This window comes from Protopterus annectens, chromosome 4.part0 (genome assembly GCF_019279795.1).
Source record: "Protopterus annectens isolate FY-2018-M chromosome 4.part0, PAN1.0, whole genome shotgun sequence".
NCBI classification, from domain to species: Eukaryota; Metazoa; Chordata; order Ceratodontiformes; family Protopteridae; genus Protopterus; species Protopterus annectens.
In genome coordinates this window covers 1714826348-1714837274 of record NC_056733.1, presented here as the reverse complement: position 1 = coordinate 1714837274, position 10927 = coordinate 1714826348, and the positions used below count along the sequence as shown (strand labels likewise).

Genomic DNA, 10927 nt, shown 5'->3' with positions numbered 1-10927 from the left:
TACTCCGAGGTGATCTCTGCCTAACATATAAAGCTATGTCAAACCCAGAGCTGTTGGACATGCTACACCTAAAGAAATCCCAATCCCTCTGAGCTACATGCTCTAGGGACTTAAACCTTGTCACCACAATAAACAGGACATGCTGGGAGGATAGATTCCTGTCCCAGAGACTTCCCATACTCTAGAACAGGCTACCCATCTATGTCAAGCAAAGTTCTTCATTAGCACTCTTCAAGAAAAATCTTGACGAGTGGATGGGAAATAGGAAATGCACCCTGGGGATCACTTCTGTGTCTCTGCTCGACAGTGGCACAGGAATATAACTTTCTTGGGTGGCGTAAGCCAGGGAACCTTGTTGGCTAGTCTTACATAGGCCCTTGGGCCGCTAGCCTGGTATCTACCTATGAACCTATGAACCTATGAACTAATCCATGCACAACTGACAGTTGGCAAGACACCCATCCAAGTTATAGCCAGCTATAGACCCCCGCTCCATGACTCAGGATGCCACCCCAGCTGTAACCAGGCTAAAAAAACTTCTCAAATGCTGACTATAACCTCCTAAGGGAGGATATCAGTAGCTGCACACTCACCCCCCTCAGAGGATGCAGACAACTATGCTGAACATTACGCCAATGCAGTATACAAGCAACTCTACAACTACATGGACTCAGCCATACCCAACAGAACTTAAACCTGCTCTTCAAAGAAACACAAACCTGTTTGGTGGACATTCTCTATCAACAGACTTTACAACAAAAGGAAGAAATTGTTGTCGAATGGTAAAAAGGAACACATTCTAAACTGGAAAAACTCCCTCTTTCATCTCAACAAGCAAATTAGATCACTAGTGAAAACCTCCAAATGTGAATTGAAACTAGCCTCCAAAACAAAGGGAAAGTGCAAAGTCTTCTTCAGTTACATCAGAAACCTCCATGGCAAAGCCCAGGTTTGCTCTGAATTAGTACTTAACGGTATCACTTACACTGATCCTGTTGACTTAGCCAACCTGCTAGCAGAAAGGTTCAGCACACACTTCACACCCCATCACCCCTAAATGTCCATTCATCCTCCCTGATACTTTTCCTGCACCTCACATCTCCAAAGATTGAGTGTTAAAGGCCCTATCCAAGGCAAAGAACACAGCTTCCGTGGGACCTGATAGTATCCCAGGCTGTATTCTGCACCATATCCAGCAAGAACTAGCTTTGCCATTGAGCACCCTAGTCAAACCACAGCCTACATACAGGCTTCATTCCAGCAGAGTGGAGAACTGCCATTGTCATCCCTTTGCACAAAGGTGGTGCCACTATTGACCCTGGAAACTATCACCCCATTAGCTTGACAAGTCTGAGCTGTAAAGCCATGGAGTGTATTATTAAGGATCTCATAAACAAGGGCATAGGCAATCTCAAAGCAATTGACCCCACCCAGTTCGGATTTGTGAAAGGCAGATCTTGTCTGTTGAACCTGGTTGACTTCTTTGAGACTGTCACCTAGGCCCTGGATGAGGGGAAAGTCAATACATACAGCTTACCTTGACTTGGCCAAGGCCTTTGACACAATCCCCCACTTGGGCATCATCGAAAAGCTAACACAACTTGGCTTAAATCCCTATCTCATAAGATGAGTGGCCAACTGGCTCACCGATAGGACCCACAAGGTCAAAATAATTGCCCCCCCATCTGACAGTAGACTTGTCAGTAGTGGTGCTCCCCAGGGGTTTGTCCTGGGACTCCTACTGTTTGGCATCTAGTGCTCAGAGATCCAAGCAAAGATAAAAGGCCTGTGGCTGACTAAGTTTGTAGATGACTGCAAGTTGGGTGCTGTCATTGACTCCCCAAATGATGTGAACATACTGCAAGAGGGTCTCACAGCAACAAATGACTGGTGCCAAAGTCATGGCCTTAAGTTAAATGCAACATTTTTTTTATCACACCATTTGGTAAAATCATGGCGCCCACTGATTACCACATTAATGGCAACCCCGTAAGCATGCATCCTGTGGCGAGAGACCTGGATACTCAGATTAACAACAATTTCACATCCAACCATCATGTAGTGGTAGTGGTCAGAAAAGCCTTTTACTTGGTTCATCTCATAAGTAAAGGGATTGCATCCAGAAAAAAGGAGGTTGTTACCTCTCTGTACTACTCCCTCATTAGACAAATAATTGAGTATAACGTCCCATTTGGTATGCACCTGTCCAAGTACCTGCACCAGCTGGAAAGGCCACATAACTACTTCATAAAGAGAATCCATGGCCTCCAACACCTATCCTATGTGGACAGACTCAAATCACTATCACTCTACTCAGTATCATACAGATTTCTCAGAGGTGATCTGTGTCTCACCTACAAGGCAAATTCAAACCCTGCCCTCCTAGAGATGCTCCATATCCGTAAGTCTAACACCTCATGCATTACCCACTGAAAAGCCCTAAATCTAATATGTGACATTAACAGAACCTGCTGGAGAGACAGGTTTGTGTCCCAGAGGCTGCCCTCCTCTGGAATAGACTTCCCATACATGTCATACAGAGTACCTCGCTGACCCTCTTCAAGAGCAACCTTGATAAGTGGATGGGAAACCACAAATTTGTCCTAGGGGTTCCACCTGTGTCCATCTTTGACAGGGGTGACAGGTGCTGACTGAGATTTCTTTTTTTGGGGATAAACTCTTGGCTAGGCTTGTAAGGGCCTCAGGGCCATTAACCTGGTAACTGCCTATGATCCTATGAGCATTGAATGTCTCCAATTAAAATAATCAATTCTAACTTGGTTGATACAAAATTAATGTAAGCAAGTTTATTAAAAATTGTGAAATTGCCCCATATGTTCTAAACGAAGTAATTTAAATATATTTAGTCATAAATCTATTTGATCTCTAATGCTCTCTGGATTCTCAGTATTTAAGTTAGTGAACAGATAACACTATAATACTAGTCTATTTCTCAGTCCATATTTCGTATGTTTGTTGAGCACATTTTGTGGTACTGCAGTGCACCAGTTAGAATTTCCTGCCACTCTGTGCATGTCTGGTTCCATTCTCAACTGAAATGGGGTGGAAAGTTCTGTGCAAATCGGAATCTCCTGGTTCCACTACTAAAACTTGATTTTCAAACACCCAGGGCTCCTCAATGCCAAAAAAAGTAATGTCAGAAGGACACAAGTGTAAAAAACTAAACTACAAGCAATTTTTGCAGGAAGCCAAACACCCTTGCATCTCCCAATATGGAAGTCAAGCACCCCTTCCCCAAAACATCTATATACCAATTATGCTGTTCTACAAACATGAAAAAAGAGAAAATTGCACAAATATATCACTAACTGTGCATATTAAGAAGCCACTCTGGCAGTGATTTCCTATGGAAAAATGATCAGAATTCAGTTCCAAGGTGTCTTCAGTCTCAGTAAACTGGCACGGAAGGAAAAGTAGCTCTTAAATATGTAGAGACGTCATATGTCCCTTCCCCCTTTGTCACCATGAATTCTCTCCAGCAGTGCCAGATTTCATCACTCTTCCCAAAGATATAGGAGTAGGTTAAAATGATGTTGGTCCAAATGACCAGTAGACGTGTTAATTAAGTGTATGTGACTATCTCTGATCTGTAGTTCACTGATGTACAGTACAGGATTAACTTCATGCCTTACTCCTTTTGGTTGCAGTGACAGGTTGTGGCTCTCCACGACATCAACATATTTTTAGAATAACAGTTTTTATAAAGTAGTTAGAAGACAATGCTCTAATTTATAATAAAGCTAAGAAACATGTTCCAAATAAATCAAGAAAAGACAGATTTTGCTATTACCACAGACAATGCTCCGATTAGCATGGATCCTATGTCTCTGATGGACAGAGGCAGTCAGTAAATCACCAGCTATACAAATCAAATTTGTGGGACACATTCTGGTTGCACTGCTAGGCTTTATAATGACCCTAATGATTGTTAGCCTAGTATACACTTATGAACCTATGAGAAGATCAGACTGCATCTTTGAATTAAAGTTAAAATGCCCTGATTGTGATCAATAAGGCACTGGAGGAGTCAAGAGGGAAGGGAGTAGTTTATAGAGCAGATGTGTGTTTGATACTGACAATGTTCATATGCAGCCTTCACTGCATATGGCCATAACCACAAGAGAAGGTTTAGCGGGCCCTCACATTTGCAAGCATGTATGAAAGTTGCCTGAATAGGATTTGAACCAAGTATACATAGAACCACATGGTGTCCATTTCGATGATCCTCCCATGATGTCTGGATCTCATCCTGGAAATTAGGGGTCAAATACCCATTACAGAAGTGGGAAGGCTTGTGGTAAGCTCAGATGAGTAAAAAATGTATAAAAAATGGAAAAGCTCAACAGGATTAACAAATAAAAATATATCCATGATTGCTTACGTTTTTCTTCAAACTAAGAAAAAAAAATCAATAATGGATTTCAGCCAAAGTTCCCTACACTCAGCTAGTTTTGGTGTAAAAGCTCGTGTATCAGAAGCTTAAACGACATCTTAACAGGCTCTACGGTGATGTTATATCACAGCTTTTTCAAGAGGAAGTATGAATATTTTCTTGTAATCTGAATGTTCTGAATTCAAGTCTAATTTGTCTTGTACAGAACTCATTCAGTGAAACAACTAAAATTGCTGTGTCAAACTATAAGAAAAGAAAAGAATCGTCAAAAATAACTCTGCAATCTGCACCTGGCGGAATTCCAGCTGTAGAATTTCACCTCACTCAATACCTGCATTTTCCATCACTTTTCAAATTTCAAAAAGCTTACTTTATAGTCCATGTCTTTGCAAAACTAAGAGCTTGTCAAACTATTATTAGTTTTTACATTCAGGAAAATGAATGATAGTGGGATAGACAAATATTCATTTCTGCTGAACACACATACTTTTATTGTTGTTCTAGATACGTATGTGCATATTTCACGTAAACAGTGTTTGAAACAATATACAATAACATTACAGGAAAGAAATGTTACAGAAGACAGTAACAGGCAGTATTCTTAAATATTTTTTTTCATTGAACATCACACCTTACACCTAACTTTTCAGTGCAGGCATAGGATGTATAGTTGACTAAACAAGTAATAACAGGAAAACATAAAGATTTACAACATTTTTTGCAGGAAAGTAAAGCAATTCTGGATATTATATTTCAGCATTAACAAACCGACATCTAAATTCACTTACAAATATAACATGTTTTTAACTATGTACTAGCAAGAGTGCAACTCAATTATGTCATTGCTGTAACTAGATCTATGTTGTAATTAAAGCAGGCTTCAAATACAGTAAACATTATTTTGTATCTAGTATGGAATCTGAAATGTGAATTTTAATCCATTTTCACAAACAAACAAATACATTCTATGCATATCACACATACAGGTAAGAGACATATCACACACAGGACAGGGAAGTTAGCTAACATTGCTTCTGAATGTCGGAAAAGAAAGTTGCTTCATTCATGGTATGTGTCACTGCTTGACTCCTTCTCATCTGAGGCAGTCAACAACTCTGTGGCCTCACTGGGTTCCTAAAAAAAAAAAAAAAAGAGAGAGAGAGAGAGAGACAGCATGAGATTATGTAGCATATGAAGAAAGTGCAAATCATAAAAGTAATTGTGCCAAAAGATTAACCCTCTCATTCACCTTACTTGTTTAGTAACTGGGTGTGCACCAACATAATATATGCATCCAGTAGCACAAATGCAGAAGAAACACAGATCGGCAAACATGCACTATTTGAATTCAAACGTTAATATTCAGCACAACTTTTATAAATGTATGTATGTATGTATGTATGTATCTATCTATATATATATATATATATATATATATATATATATATATGTATACATATATATATTAAAACAAAGAGTAAGAAGTTCACACTGAAAAACCAATCAGTAAAAACTAAATGAAAACTCCAGCCAAGCTAGAACTTCCAATGAGTGAATTCCCAAACCTGTTGTGACAGAGGCACATGGGATATATGCAAATGACCCTTATAAACATCAGTTGTTTCAGCTAGTTGGTGATTCTGATTGCCCATGACTTTTACGTTGGAAGTCATTTTAATGGACAATTTCAGGCCAATAAAGCCAAGCCCTACTAGCTATGGATATGCATATTTCAGCATCATTATGACCTTGTCAGCATAGCACAAGCAGAGTGTTTAACTTAGCATAAGAAACACAGGGTTGTTATACCCAGCTGATGTCCACTATCATTAGGGTGGCTGCAAAATATCCCAACTAACAAATTAAAACAAAGAGTAAGAAGGTCACACTGAAAAAACAATCAGTAAAAACTTAATGAAAACTCTAGCCAAGCTAGAACTTCCAATGAGTGACCTCCCAAACCTCCTGTGACAGAGGCACACGGGATATATGCAAATGACCATAATGGACATCAGGTGTTTCAGTTATATGGCAATTCTGATTGCCCATGACTTTTACGTTTGAAGTCATTTTAATGGACAATTTTAGGCCAATAAAGCCAAAACCCACTAGCTATAGATATGCATATTTCAGCCTTGCTATGACCTCATCAGCATAGCAGAAGCAGAGTGTTTGACTAAGCATAAGAAACACAGGGTTGTTATGCCCAGCTGATGTCTATTATCATTAAGGTGACTGCAAAATATCCCAACTAACAAATTAAAACAAAGAGTAAAAATGAAATTACTAGGACCACTTCACTGAAAGCTCTCTTCACTGAAAACTCACTTGACTGAAACTCATTTCTTTGAAAGTTATAAATGGCCATTTCTCCACTGTAGTGTGACCCTGGAGTTAGTATATAAAGTAAGGGGGAGGGGGCACAGCCCCCCCCCCCACATACCTTGGTTATATATTCTTTTTTGGAAACAGTTATTTATTGCACTTGTATCACTGTATATAGATTAAAATGTTTATAATATGTGGGGGGCTGTGCCCCCCACCCCCCTTACTTTATATACTACCTCCAGGGTCGCACTACAGTGGGGAAAAGGCCATTTATAACTTTCAATGAAATGAGTTTCAAAGAAATGAGTTTTCAGTGAAGTGAGCTTTCAGTGAAGTGGTCTTAGTAATTTCATTTTCAGTCAAGTGAGTTTTCAATCAACCATAGTAGATCCATATATATATATATATATATATATATATATATATATATATATATAATTATTTATTTATTTTATTTTACATTTGTTGACCGGGCTAGTCTAGCTGGATACATGTCCATTTTCAGTAGAGGCCCAGGGAGATAAGCTCCAAGACGTAAACAAGAAAACAACAACAAATAACAAAATAACAACCACAGTGATATATACAATGCATATTACAGGTTAACACAGAAATTTTCAGTGAGGGCAAAAATCATAAACAGTGCAAAATGCAGGTGCAATATAACATACAGTTAAAATGCATAATAAAGAAATAAAATAAAGAAGACAGGGTATTGTATAGTACTATAAAGATAGAAAGTTCACTCTAAAATAAATAACCAAAGAGGTTGGAAATTATGATTTCAGAGGGAGATGGTATTTATAGTTAATAAGGAAGGTCTAGCAGTTCATGAGAAGTATGGGGTAGGCAGAGCCAAGTTTGAAGAGATAGATGATTAGTCAGGTTTAGTACAAGGGCATAACCAGTGTGTTCTGAGGAAAAGTTTTAATCTGTTTTTGAAGAGTGATAAAGAGGCAAGTGAGGAAAGGTCACTGGGGAGAAGCACTGGAGAAGAGAGAATCTCCAGCCCTGTTGTTAGGTTTAGAGGTTTGTATAAGACGTTTGTGAGAAGAACGTAAGGACTTCAGATTTTTATAGGGGGTGATGAAGGTAGATAGTACAGGAGTACAGGAAGGTTTATAAAGAGTCTTATGGGCAATGGTTAGTTGGTGGAATTTAATCAGGTTTTGTAGTTCTAGCCATCCTAACTGCTTTATCTTAATGCAATGGTGGGTTCTAAATGGGTTGCCTGTAGCGAAGCTGGCAATGTTATTGTAGGACATTTCCAGTTTGCTAAGGTTATTTTTAGATAGGTTTGTAAAAATGGGTGAGGCATAGAGGAGTGTAGAGATTAGATGAGTGTGAGCTACAGTTGTTTTGGCTGTAGGTGAAAGGAAGGGTTTAATCCTATAGAAAGCGCCAAGATTTTTGTTGACAGTTTTTATAGTATTGTTGATATGGGTGTCAAAGTTCAGATTGTTGTCAATGGTTATGCCAAGTAGTCTGGTGGTTGGGTCTGGTGATATAATGGTACCATTGGTGGATGTAACTGAGAAATCAAAAGGAGAGGACTTGTGAGTAGGATTGAAGAGGAAGAGTTTAGTTTTATTGGGGTTCAAGAGAAGGCAACGCTGTGTGAACCATTGTTCAACTGTGTTAAGTACCTTCTGGGTAAGAGAGTAAAGTTCAGAAGTGGATGTGGCTGAGCATATCAGTGTGGAGTCATCAGCATATTTTATGCATGTGGCCTGGGGGATGGCTAGATGAAGGTCATTAATAAATATGGAGAAGAGGAGAGGTCCTAGGGTGGAGCCCTGAGGGACACCAAGGGTAACGAGCACGAGGGTGGATAGAGTATTGTGCCATAGTACAGCCTGTTGTCTTTTATCTAGGTAGGACTGGAACAATTTTATGGAAAGTGCATCTGAGTATTCGTGTGAGACTCTGGTGATTTACTATGTCAAATGCTTTAGACAGGTCAATAAATAGTGCAGAGGAAATATTATTAATGTTGCGTTTTTTGTTAATGCAATCAGTAAAGGAAAGGAGGGTAATGGTAGTGCTGTGTGAAGGTCTGAAACCATGTTGACAACTGGAAAGTAAGTTATTTTGGATTAAGTGGTTGAGTAATTGCCTATGGATGCATTTCTCCATGATCTTTGCCAAAGGAGAAAGGAGGGCAATGGGGCAGTAGTTTGAGAGTTCAGTGGAGTGTCCACCTTTATGGAAGGGGATAATATGGAACATTTTCCATATGCTGGGGATGTGCCCTTCGCTAATAGTTCTGTTGATCAGAATAGAAATGGGGTAGGCAATAGCTTTGGCTGATAGTTGAAGATATTCAGCAGGTAGTTGGTTTGCTGAGGGAGAGCATGGTTTTAATTTTTGTATAAGGGTTAGGATGTATGTTGTTGGGACAGGTTAGAAATGAAAAGGACGGAGGTGGGGGTTGAGTTATAGGAAGGTAAAGTAAAGCTATTAGGTGATAGCTGACTAGCTAGTGTTTGGATAGCATTAGTAAAAAAGGTATTAAAGGTATTGACTGCATGCATGGGATCTTTGTGGTCTATATTTTGAAGGTATGGTGTAGATGATTGGCCTGGATGGAGTAATTGGTTAATGCTAGCCCAGAATTTTTGTGGGTTGTTATGGTTAGTTTGTTGAAATTGTAGGTAGTAGTTTCTTTTATCAGGGAGTATAGCTTTCTTAGTGTCATTTCTTAACTGTCTAAAGGTTTGTTGGTCTACAGGATTTTTAGTCATTCTCCATTTGGACCAATGTTTATTTCTGAGTTGGAGTTTATGTTTGGTTTCTCTTGAGAGCCATGGGGCAGAACTGGTTTTGATTCTAATTAGTCTGGTTGGAGCATGGTGGTTAAGAATGGCAAGAAAGTTAGAGTTAAAGTATTTAACAGCTTCTTCTAAAGGGAAGTGTTTTAAGGGAGACCAATTGCATGCTCTTAGTTCCTTTTAGAATAGTTCAGGGTTAAAGTTATTTTTGGATCTGATATTTCTGATAGAATTTGGAATGGGAGCATTGGCATTATGCCTGAATATGCAGGTCAGTGAGTGGTCACTTATATCATCAGGGAGGGTTCCAGAATCATAAATGTGAGTATGTTTGTTTATGAGAATACAGTCTAATATTTTTTTTATATATATATATATATATATATATATATATATATATATATATATATATATACAAAATCAAAAACCTGCAGCACTCTATAAATGCATAAAATCACTGAAAAAGTGCAGCCGTTGTAAATAACATCAATTTAATAACTACAAGTGTAAGCAGTCATACAAAAAACGGTTTCGCACCATGGCGTCATCAGTTTGATATATATATCCCCTTATAGAACCCACCACTGTCTCAACCTTAAACAACTTGGATGGTCAGAACTACAAAACCAACTACTATTTAATCAACTTGTGATCACACAAAAAATTCTTTATCACCCAAATAATACCCCTATCCTCTCTAACCTGATCTCCCCCTATAAAAATCTTACAACTCTACGCTCAGCTAATAAGCTACTAATTTCCAACATTAAACCTAATAACAAAGCTGGGGACTCACTCTTTACCAATGTTATGGGCAGAATCTGGAACAAGCTTCCTAGAACATTCACTTCTCTCTCATCTACACCACTCTTCAAGAAACATCTCAAAGAACATTGGCTTTGTCTCTGCTCTAAGCCTGACTGAATCATACTTATCCTCTTATTTCTCTTCTTGATATACCCCTTCCTCCTGGGCTATGGCCCCTCTGCAGCATTAATCAATAGAAGCTAATCTTGTACTAGTACTTGTGTTTTCCTGCCTTTTCTCTATCTCATTCTTTGTCTTAATGAATGATAATTTTCAAATATTATGCAACTTGTACTTGATTGTATCTTAAACCTACGAAAGACTTTGTACTTGATTGTTTCTTAAACCTATGCAAAGACTCTGTACTACTGTTCACAAAACAATGTTTATTTTTTTCCAACCATTTTTGCTCTCTAATGGATTTGAATCTAGTCATTTTTTAATTATTGTATTCCATAATTTACTTATGCTTGGAGCTTTTCTCCCCGGGCCTCTACTGAAAATAGACATGTATCCAGCCTTACTAGCCCGGTCAACAAATATAAAATAAATAAAAATTATATATATATATATATATATATATATATATATATATATATATATATAT

General features: G+C 38.4%; 1 long non-coding RNA gene across 4 annotated transcripts in view; it reads right to left on the bottom strand.

Annotated features, from left to right (window-relative positions):
• Window positions 1–4877: 4877 nt before the first annotated feature.
• LOC122799993 overlaps window positions 4878–10927 on the bottom strand; it is a 910576-nt gene continuing 904526 nt past the window's right edge. For all 4 annotated transcript variants that reach the window (XR_006364517.1, XR_006364516.1, XR_006364518.1 and 1 more), the window contains one exon: window positions 4878–5548. This is a non-coding gene — a long non-coding RNA (uncharacterized LOC122799993). The remainder of the gene's footprint in view (window positions 5549–10927) is intronic.